This window comes from Petaurus breviceps, unplaced genomic scaffold (assembly GCF_028583685.1).
Source record: "Petaurus breviceps papuanus isolate PSGF00001 unplaced genomic scaffold, PetGlider_PUasm1.0 90823, whole genome shotgun sequence".
NCBI classification, from domain to species: domain Eukaryota; kingdom Metazoa; phylum Chordata; class Mammalia; order Diprotodontia; family Petauridae; genus Petaurus; species Petaurus breviceps.
Genome location: NW_027187352.1, coordinates 2,422,614 through 2,432,924, shown reverse-complemented (window position 1 = coordinate 2,432,924; position 10,311 = coordinate 2,422,614). Strand labels below are relative to the sequence as shown.

The 10,311-nt window shown below is 39.8% G+C and overlaps 1 protein-coding gene across 6 annotated transcripts in view; it reads left to right on the top strand.

Annotated features, from left to right (window-relative positions):
• FAM168A (family with sequence similarity 168 member A) overlaps positions 1-10,311 on the top strand; it is a 205,542-nt gene that overhangs the window by 48,735 nt on the left and 146,496 nt on the right. The window contains exon 1 of one of the 6 annotated variants that reach the window (XM_069070822.1): positions 7,161-7,813. The exons of the other annotated variants lie outside the window; for them this stretch is intronic. The gene's annotated coding sequence lies outside the window, so the exon portion shown is untranslated. Of the gene's footprint in view, positions 1-7,160; positions 7,814-10,311 lie in introns of those variants that run through there. 6 annotated transcript variants of the gene reach the window in all.

Genomic DNA, 10,311 nt, shown 5'->3' with positions numbered 1-10,311 from the left:
CTCCCTCCCTCCCTCCCTCTCTCTCACACACATACTCACACAGTGAATAAAATATAGTATGATCAAATCCATTTATTTTCTTTGATAAGTTTGACAGTTGGCACCTAACAAATGTTGATTGGACTCCTCCATTTTCTTAGGTTCCAGACCACTGACCCTTCTCTCTGTATTTTATTTTGTTGAACATATCATTTTAAATGTGTCATTAGCACATAGCCCTGATGCTTATTAATCAGTCTGTGAAGTTTGGTCTGTTTGGGCCAACTGCTTTTCAGTTATTTTTAATATGCCTTCATGTTCAGGCCTTTTAAATAATGCTATTTAAAAATTCCTTCCATGTTTTTAGTTTTCTCTTTAGCTCCTCCTTTCTCTTGGTTCCCACCAGTTGGTGCCTGTATACAAGTGTACTTTCCTTGAGTGAAACTAATTCTGTAGACATAGTTGTGGACTTGTTCAATAGCACAAGTGAGGTGATATTGTTTCCTTTCATTTGCTGGAACTCAAATATTGTATCTGGAATGACCCTGAAAAAGGACTTAATATATAGATCAGAGTTGGGGAGGAAGGAGGACTTTCAAGATCCTTTTGTCCTGCATGCCCCTTTACTGGACGAGGACACTGAATCTCAGAATTGGGAAGGGACTTGCCTAATAGCACTTAGGTAGTAAGTATGGGAAGGAGAATCCAAGCCCACATCTTCTGACCCCAAGCACTTGTGTGCTTTCCCTATTAAACAATGGAATAGCCAAGTACAGAGAGAACTATTTCTGATCCCTACTTCTCTCCATCATGGGAACAGATTTTGTGGTAGGTTATATCCTTTAAAACACAACTTGCATTTCTATAGTGTCTTCTTATGGTTTGCAGAGCTTCCTCCACAAGCCTATGAGGTACCCCAAGCGTATCTTTAAGTGACTTACTTGGATACAGTCGCCCAGCTAGGAAGTATGAGTTTTGTTTCACATTCGGGTCTGGAGGGCTTTTCTTTCTTTCCTTGAGGTACTGTGCTGCTTGTAGTGTAACAACAGAGTTTGGAGACAGAAGGTCTGAGTTGGGAGTCTGCTTCTCTTACTTACTAACTGTATTACTTTGAGCAAGTCAGTGAAAATCTCTGGGCTGCATTTCCCTTATTTGTAAAATGATGGGGTGGATTAAATGATCTCTAAAGTTCCTTCTAACTCTAAGTTCTGTGATAATTTATGCTATTTAAAGAATTAGATAAGGAAAAGTTATGAAGAGGCATGAACAGAAATCACATGCAATGTGCTTATTAAGGGCTTACTATGTGTCAGGCAGTATGCTAAGTGCTGGAGTTATAAAGAAAGACAAAAAACAGTGCTGGCCATCATGTATATTACCAGGTACATAGAAGTCATATACAGAGTAGATGGAAGGTAATCAGAAAGGGAAGGGATCAACAAATAGCTTGGGGGAGCGGAGAATTGAGAAAAGCCTACGATGGAAAGTGGGTTTAAAGGTAAGTAAAGGAAGCCAGAGAAACCAAGAGGCAGAGGTGAGTTGGTCCCAGGAATGGGGGATAGCCAGTGCATAGGTGTGCAGATAGGACATGGAGTGCTATGTGTGAGGAGCAGCAAATAGAGCTAGATCATAGAGTGCATGGAGGTGCATTAAAGTGTGAGGAGATGGGAAAGGTAGGAAGGGCGTGGGTTATAAAGGAACTTTAAGTGACACTGTATTTGATTCTGGAGGAAATAGATGCACTGGGACTCATTTAACAAGACAGGAGGAGGGTGACATGGTCAGATCTGTGCTTTAGGAAGGTCACTTTGACAGCTGAGAGGATGATAGATTGAAGGGGGAAGAGACTTGAAACAGAGAGACCAGTTAGAAGGCTATTGCTATAATCTAGGAGAGGGGATAAAGGCCTGAATTAGGGTTGTGATGGTGTGAATGGAGAGAGACATTGATGGAGGGAGAAAAGCCACTTGAGATTGAGATCTATGAAAGTAAATTCTGGTGGTGAATTCTATATGGCAGCCATATCTACAGAGAAAACTTCTGGAAGCCTGAGTGGAAAACCTAGAATAGATTGGATGAAGCATCATGTTGAATTCAATTTAAAAAATTTTAAGTGCTTATTTTGCACAGGATCCTGTGCTAGATTCTGGAAATCCAAAGATGAAGCAAGACACGAACCTAAAAATGAAGTAGAGGAAGGCAAATGCAAAAGCAGATACAGAATAAAGTTGAGTATGCAAGTGTGTAGGTGAGAGGTCTAAAGAGAGAGAGGTCTAGGGAGAGGGAGGTCTAGAGAGAGAAGAAGAAGAAGAGGAAGAGAATGGAAGGGGAGAGAAAGAGAGGGAGAGAATGATGGTGAGAGAAAGGGAGGAAGAAAATAGGAATCAGATAGGAAAAGAGAAAGGGGGGAGAGAGAAGGAGGGTGGAGAGAGAGGAGGAGAGAATCAATAAACATTTATTAAGTGGCTGCTGTGTGCCAGCCACTGTCCTAAGTGCTGGGGACACAAAAAGAGACAAAAGACTATCTCTGCCCCCCAGGAGCTCAATCTAAAGGGGGAGAAATGTAAACAATCTACCCAAAGCAAGCTATATACAGAATAAATAGGCAATAATTAACAGAAGGAAGGCACTAGAATTCAGAAGAGTTGGGGCAGGCTTCCTGTAGAAGGTGGGATTTTACTCATACTTGAAATCTGTCATCTTTGAGTCTCCCCACTTCCTCATGTCCACTAAGTTTCTAAGTCCTGTTTCTTCTGCCTTAACAGTACCTTTCACATCCTTCCTCTTGCTTTCACTTGTGAGGTAGCTAGGAGGTGCAGTGTATAAAGGGCTGGATTTGGAGCCACGAAGCCTTGAGTTCAAATCCTGGCTCAAATACCTACTAGCTGTGGGATCCTAAGTAGGTCACTTAACCCTTCCCAGTCTCTTTCCTCATCTATAAAGTGGGGATAATAGAATCTGCTCCATAAAACTGTTGTATGTATCAAATGACATATAAAGCACTTTGCGAACCTAAAAATACTATACATATGTGCTCATTCACTATTATTACTTCTCATTATTTCTCCCCTGGGCTGTTAGAATAACCTCCTTAATGGTCTCTCTCTGTGTATTTTGTCCCAGCCAAATTGGAACATGCATTGAATGAACTTTGCCCACACTCTAACTCAACCTTTGGAAATCCTCTTCTTCAGAACCCATTTCCATTGCTTCCGTTTCTATGAAATGTTCTCTGATCTCTTCCTTCTTCTCCAAAGTGAGCCTTCTTTCTGCTCACATTTTCTTAGATGGAGTTATCTTGACCTGTCCTTTGGCCCCTTTTATTCTATTTGTATCACATTTATGTGTATATTTGTTGTATCTGACCTGGGAGATTATAAACCCCTTGGGGGCTTTTTGGGAGGCTTTGTATGCCCACTACAGGGCCCTCTGAGGTGGAAAGGGCTCAATCAGTATTTATTGAGCTGAGCCTACTTTCGTTAAGCCCCTCTTTTGCCTAAGACTGCGGGGGAGGAAGATATACATTGGCACCATTCTTGCCCTTTCAGCTCTCACCCTACTGGTGGGTACAAAAGGTAAAATGTGATGAGGTTCATGGGGAAAGGCAGATCTATGATTTAGGGAGCTCAGAGGAAAAAGAGATTAACATTAATCATCATCATTATCAGCCTGTGAAGGCCTTCAAGTTCATGCCATATGAGCAAACATTTGAAGGAACTGGGTATGTTCCTTGATGCTAAGTGCCTAGAACACAGAAAACTGAAGGGGAACAAAATAGCTGTCCCCAGTCTTCAAGCATTCGGAAGGGGATCAAGTAGAAGAGGGATTAGATTTGTTCATTTTGGGCCCCAAAGAACAGAACTAGAAGGGGTGGGTGGAATTGGCCAAAAAAAAAAAAAACAACCAAATTTAGGCTTGAGATGAAGGATGATGTTTCTCCTAATTAGAGCTGACTAGAAGTATGGACTGTGCTGTTCCCTGAGAGACACTAGATTTCCTTTGCCTAGGCAAAGGCTTGAATAGGTGGCTTGTTGTAGACCAAAGAATTGTTCAGAAAACTCCTGAGATCTGTGCTACCTGCTGAAATTCTGTGATAGTCTAACTCCCTTATTTAACTGATGAAGAAACAGGCTCATAGAGGTTTAATTATTTGCCCAAGGAAATTAGGAAATAAATAGCTGAACTAAGATTTGAACCCAGGTTCTAGGTCCAAAATGAGTATTCTTTCTATTGTATCCTTTATCTTTTCTTAGCAGTGATCACATTGTTGGGAAGACAGACACACCTGGTTGATGTGACTTAGCCAGTAGCTTCCTGTTGGTATCCTATTCCAAGTAGATCTTACCTTTCTCTTGCTATTTGAAGCGACTTGTTTTCTTTCCTGGATGCTAAGCAGTTCCCTGTCTATTTCCTAACCTCCTGTGCCAGTCTACAAATTAGTTAGGATATTGTACTTTCTTTTTATTTTTTTCTGCAGTGTGTTAATAGAACCTATTATGGCATCTTTCAATTTTTCATTGGCATTTTAAAAATATTTTATTATTTTTCAGCCAACAAGCATCCATAAAGGAACCATGTCCCACATTGGAAAAAAATAAAACAAAAACCCTTGTAACAAAAATACATTGTCAAGCAAAACCAAATTCCAGTGTTCAAAAATATGTATCATATGCTGCAACTTGGATCTATAACAGTTCTCAGGTGGTGGGGTAACATGTTTCATCATGAGCTCTCTGGAATTGTCATTGGTCATTGCATCGATTGGAGTTCTTAAGTCTTTCAGAATTGTTTGTCTTTGTAGTGTTGTTGTTATTGCATAAATTGTTCTGGTTCTTTTCACTTTACTCTGTATCAGTTCATTCAAGGCTTTCTAGGTTTCTTTGGAGCTATCCCTTTCATAATTTCTCATGAAAAAATAGCATTTCATTCCATTCATATTCTAGAATTTGTTCTATCATAACCTAATTGATGGCCTTCATTTGCATTTAATGACTAACTGAGGATGAAGCAGCCACAGAGACAGGAGACCATGGTCAAGTCCTAGAGTAGAAATAATACGCTTTTGTGGAAGAACTTGCTGAATTCATTGTTGATTATTGCTGAGCAAGCACGTGGTACCAACACCAAAATGGGATCATACTAATGCCAGCTCCTGGTGTACTAGAATCCCGTTGGATGGGTCATAATAATTACAGCAAAGTGAAAGGAAAATGTTAGCTTTTTAAGTTGTCATTTTTTTTAGAGTTTGACATAGTAAGACGTCAGAAAATTCAGAATTGACATCCTCAGACTAAAAATGTCAGAATGTGAAGGAACCTTTATTAGAACACAAAACAGAATGTTAGAGCTGGGAAAGACCTTATCATATAATATGAGAGGGGGAAGGGAACTTGGAAATCATCTTCTTTAACATTCATTCTGTTAATAAATAAGGATACTTCAAATTTATATCAGGTTTACATTTGTGAAATATTTTACATATATGGTTTCATTTGATTCTCTCAACAATCTGGGGAAGTAGATAGGTGAAGAAAATGAGGTCCAGAAAGAATACACTTCTTCAGAGTAACAGCTAGTTGAGGGGCAAGATTGATTTATGAACAGAAAACAAGATTTCCTGACCCATGACCCATGCTCCTGCTGTAGCACATTGAGAACACTAGCACCTTACATTTGTTTAATACCTTCTACTTTTCAAAGTATGTGTATAACTTGATTGAGACTGAATGATGTCATGGAAAGAGCATAGGACTCAGAGTTGGAAAATATGTACTTGAGTCCCCACCCTGACATTTGCTAGTTGTGTCCATGTGAGATCCCTCCCCTTCTTTCTTTCTTTCCATAGAGTCAGGTTAATAATACTAGACATAATTTAACCTTATTGTAAAGTGCTGTGAAAATATCAGCTGTTGTTAATCTCATTTGATCTTCAGAGCAGCTCTGTGAGGCATAGCAGACATTATCATCTCCATTTTGGAGGTGAAGAAATCGAAGCCTTGAGAGGCTAAATGACTTATCACAGGTAAGCTTGTTGTAGAACTTGGGGTAAAGCCACATTTTAACTTCATATACTTGACAAAATTGTGCATCTCTTTGCTTCTGAGTTGGCAGGATTTTATTAGAAAGTAACATAAAATAAGTAGTTTAACTCTAATGTGTCTACAGATTGTATGGAGGCATGTGGTACAGCAGAAAGAAGCCTTCTTTGCAGTATCTAAGACCTGGTATTCAGTTCTTCTTGTACCCACTTATTAGATAATTGACCTTAAGGAAGTCACTTAAATTCTCTGAGCCTTAGTTTCTCTACATCTGCATAATGAGGATAATAATTCAACTCAGTAGTAGGTGTGGAAATGTTTTACAATGCTTGTGTCTGTGACTAGTAAATTCACAGTCTTTAAATATAAACCCTCAGCTATCAAAGCTGGTAAGGAGTCTTAGGACATAAACTATCCAGTCATGAAGAGTGATCTGAAGCTGATGGACCCTTCCTCAGAATAATGTTTTTAAGTGGAGAAAATAAGAAACAAATTATATTGGCTCATAGTTATTAAAATATTAAGAAAAAATCCATGAACCCTGATCTTAGTCCTATTTGCTCATTTTTTCAGATGGGGGAAATGACTTGTCTAAGATCACACGTCTCATCACTGGCATTACTGAGACGCATCTAGTTAGGGTTTTTGACTCTTTGTTCCAGAGTTCTTTTCTTTCTACTTATATTCCAAACAAAAGACTCTAAGGCAGCTAGGTGGCGCAGTGAACAGAGCACCGGCCCTGGAGTCAGGAGGACCTGAGTTCAAATTCGGCTTCAGCCACTTAACACAAAAAACTAGCTGTGTGACCTTGGGCAAGTCACTTAACCCCAATTGCCCTACCTTCCCTTCTCCAAAAAGGAAAAAAAAGACTCTTCTCTGTGTGACCCTAGAAGGCAGAACAAAGACCAGTGAGTAGAAATAGAGGGAGATACATTTCAGTTCAGTTTAAAGAATTTCCCAAGAGTCAGAGATCTCTTCCAAAAAAGCAGGTTACCCTGGGTAAGTTAGGAGCTCCCAGGTACTAGAGATATTTAAGCAGGGACTGAATGACCACCTGTCAGGGACACATATCTTATTTTCAAAATAACCCCATGAAGTAGTTAAGTATTATTGTTCCAATTTTATAGATGAGAAAACGGATGCTTAAGAGATAGGGAACACTGTCATGCAACTGCTAGTTGGGGTTGGATTTGAATCCTTTTAGCTCTTAATGGTGTGATTCCAGAAATGTATGTACTGAATGACTTATTGAGTGCCAGGCATTAGGCTTAGAGAGCTCCAGGTTTGTGCTGAAAAATACATCTTTGCAAAGAACAAAAAATCCAAAAGTTGATGAGTTGGCGAAAAATTAAGGGCTTGGGAAGCAGGTAATTGCAGCTCTTGCTAGATTATTCATTTGTTATCAAAATGCACAGTGTGTCTGCATTCCGTTCCTCCTTGACCTGGCTGACTGCCAAATATTTGCAGACGCTCCAGGCCAGCCTACCTGCTGACCTAAACCTGCTTGCCTTAGGAAAATGAGACACGAGCTGAAGCTGGCGTCCTCTGAATGCCATCTGTTTCCCGACACACAGATGCTGTCTTTGCACTCCCAACTTAGTGCAACTCCCATGATTAATTCATCTCCAGATAACCCTTCCATGAATGTAATTTCGGCATCAGCTTCCAATGTAATGAAGCCCCACATAGGTGACCAGCTGTAGAATGAAAGGAGGATTTGGGCTGTTGGCCTGAGACTGTCAGGGTGTGGGACATCAGAGGACAGCAGGAAGGAAACCAGGCCGAGAAACCATCAGGTGAGGAGAAGCAAGCCAGTTCCCTGGAGTGAGCCCCAGACCAGGATGGAATGACTAGGGTTATAGACGTAACTCTGTCCTTGGTGGAGTTGCTTAACTTATTGAAATCCTAATTTTCTCCAGGAAAATGTGAGCTTTGGAATAGACTTACTCTCTATCCCTTCCCATTCCTAGCTCTGTCACTTTACCATCTTGCAACCTTGGGCAAGTCATTTCCCTTCCCTCTAAGCTACAGTTTCCTTTTATGTGAAATGGGATTGTTGATCTGCCCTGTCTTAAATCACTGGGCTGTTATAATGCAAATAGGTAGTAAATGTTATCCTGTAATGAATATCAAAATGCTCCATAATCCTCAGTTGCTGTGTAAATGGCAGCTAGGTGGGCAGTGGGTAGAACACTGGGCCTGGAGTTAGGAAGATCTGAGTTAAAATTTTATCTCAGACACTACCTGGGCAAGTCAGTTAACATCTATTTGCCTCAATTTCCTTATCTGTAAAGTGGGGATAGTAATAGTACCTACCTCCCAGCATTATTGTAAGGATCAAACAAAATATAATTTTAAATTCTTTAGCATAGCATCTGACATATAGTAGGCACTATCTGTTAGCTGTAGTTATTATAATTATAGCTAAAAACTGTTTTTGAAGTAGAGAGTCAAAGCTGCTTGCATTTTGGAGAGTGACAGAGGTAGAAGAATTAAATTATACTGTCTTAGACATTTGCTGTATTAACAGAAACTTCATTTCTGGTGGGTATAGGAAGGCTTTATACTCACAGATCCATGTTTTCATTCGCACAGGGCACTCCTTTCCCAGACAGAGATCGCATTCTTATCTGTGTGTTGGCTATGGCCAAAAGTACGAAATCATTCCTTGCTGTCTGATCTTCTTGTGATGGGTCTTTTTGTACCTAGGCTGGACCTCAAATGATAGATAGCTAGTTACTTGCCTATATTTAAAGCATTTCCAACTTTATTGGGTAGTTCAGAATTTGTGGTCTATGTCATAGCTTTGGATTGTCCAGAAAAACATAATAGAAATGTGAGTTAGTATTATTTATATCTATACCAGTATGGTGTCAGAAAGAACTTTTGTGGAGATACTGTCCTAACAATAATAACTGTAGCTCACATTTCACATGTGCATTGCAGTTTACAAAGCTCTCATTTCTTATAATATACTTTCTGAGATTAACTCTCATTGGTACTGCACATGCCTTGTATCTACATGATTCTTTGTATAGTGCCTTCTCCATTAGAATGTGAACTTCTTTAGCGTAGGGACTCTGTTTTTGCCTCTTTGTATCTGTATTGCTTAATATGGTGTGTGATACATAGCTTTCAGTGCTTCTGATACATTCATTAATAACTTGTGAACACAGTAGTGCAAGTTTATGCATGAGGAAAGCCCTGGAGAATCAAGTGCTTTGCCCACAATCACCCAGCTAGTGCCAGAACTCTGCTCCAGTTCTTTCTGGCTCTAGTTCCAGGTCTCTTATTCCCATGCTGAGCCTCCCCTGGCAGGGGAGGAATGTCACTGTGGTAGTCTTGGGCAGCTTTAGCCTGCCTCTGTCATCTCCCTGGGCTCTGAAAAGTGACCTCTTTAGGGCTACTTGTTCCTTAAGCCTTTTGGCTGCCTGTTTGGAGTCTTCTTTTTGTTTTCTCTTTTGGTTGCTTTTTTTGACCTCTTTCCTGCCTTTTATAGTCTTCTTACACTTTTCCTTTCCCCTGCTTACTCTGTGATCCAGTGATGCTGGCTAGCCTCCTTGCTCTTCCTCCACCATGATACTCCATCTGCCGTGTCTGGGCATTTTCACTGGCTGTCCCCCATGTACAGAATGATCCTCACCTTGCATCTTAGTTTCCTTCAGGTCTCAGCTAAAGTCTGCTATAAGCTATTCCCAATCCTCTTAATCATAATGCCTTTTCTCTATTGATTATTTCTAACTCATCTAATTTTTGCCTATATCTTTTTTGTACATAATTGTTGGCATGTTGTCTCCTCCATTAGACTGTGAGTTCCTTAAGAGTATAGACTTTTGTTTTTGATCTTTCTTTGTACGGTCAGTACTCAAATGCAGCTTCAGACACTTAGTGAAAGCTGTATTAACCTGGCCAAGTCGTTCAACTCTTGTTTACCTCAGTTGTAAAAGGAGGATAGTAACAGCATCCACTTTGCAGGGTTTTTGTGAAGATCAAATGAGGTAATGTTTGTTAAGCATTTATTATGTGCCAGTGGTTGGCACATAATAGAACTGTATAAATGCTTATTCCCTTCCCTTCCCCATCACAGTATATATCACAGTTTGTTTTGTCTTTCTCTGGTCAGTAGGCATCTACTTTGTTTCCAATTTTGTTTGCAACATGAAAAGTGCTGTTGAAAATATTTTATTGTAAATGTCTTCTTAATTGCCTTCTTGAGGTTTAAGTCCAGTAATGGAATCTCTGGGTCAAAAGGTATGGACATTTTATTTACTTTATTTGCATTATTCCAAATTAT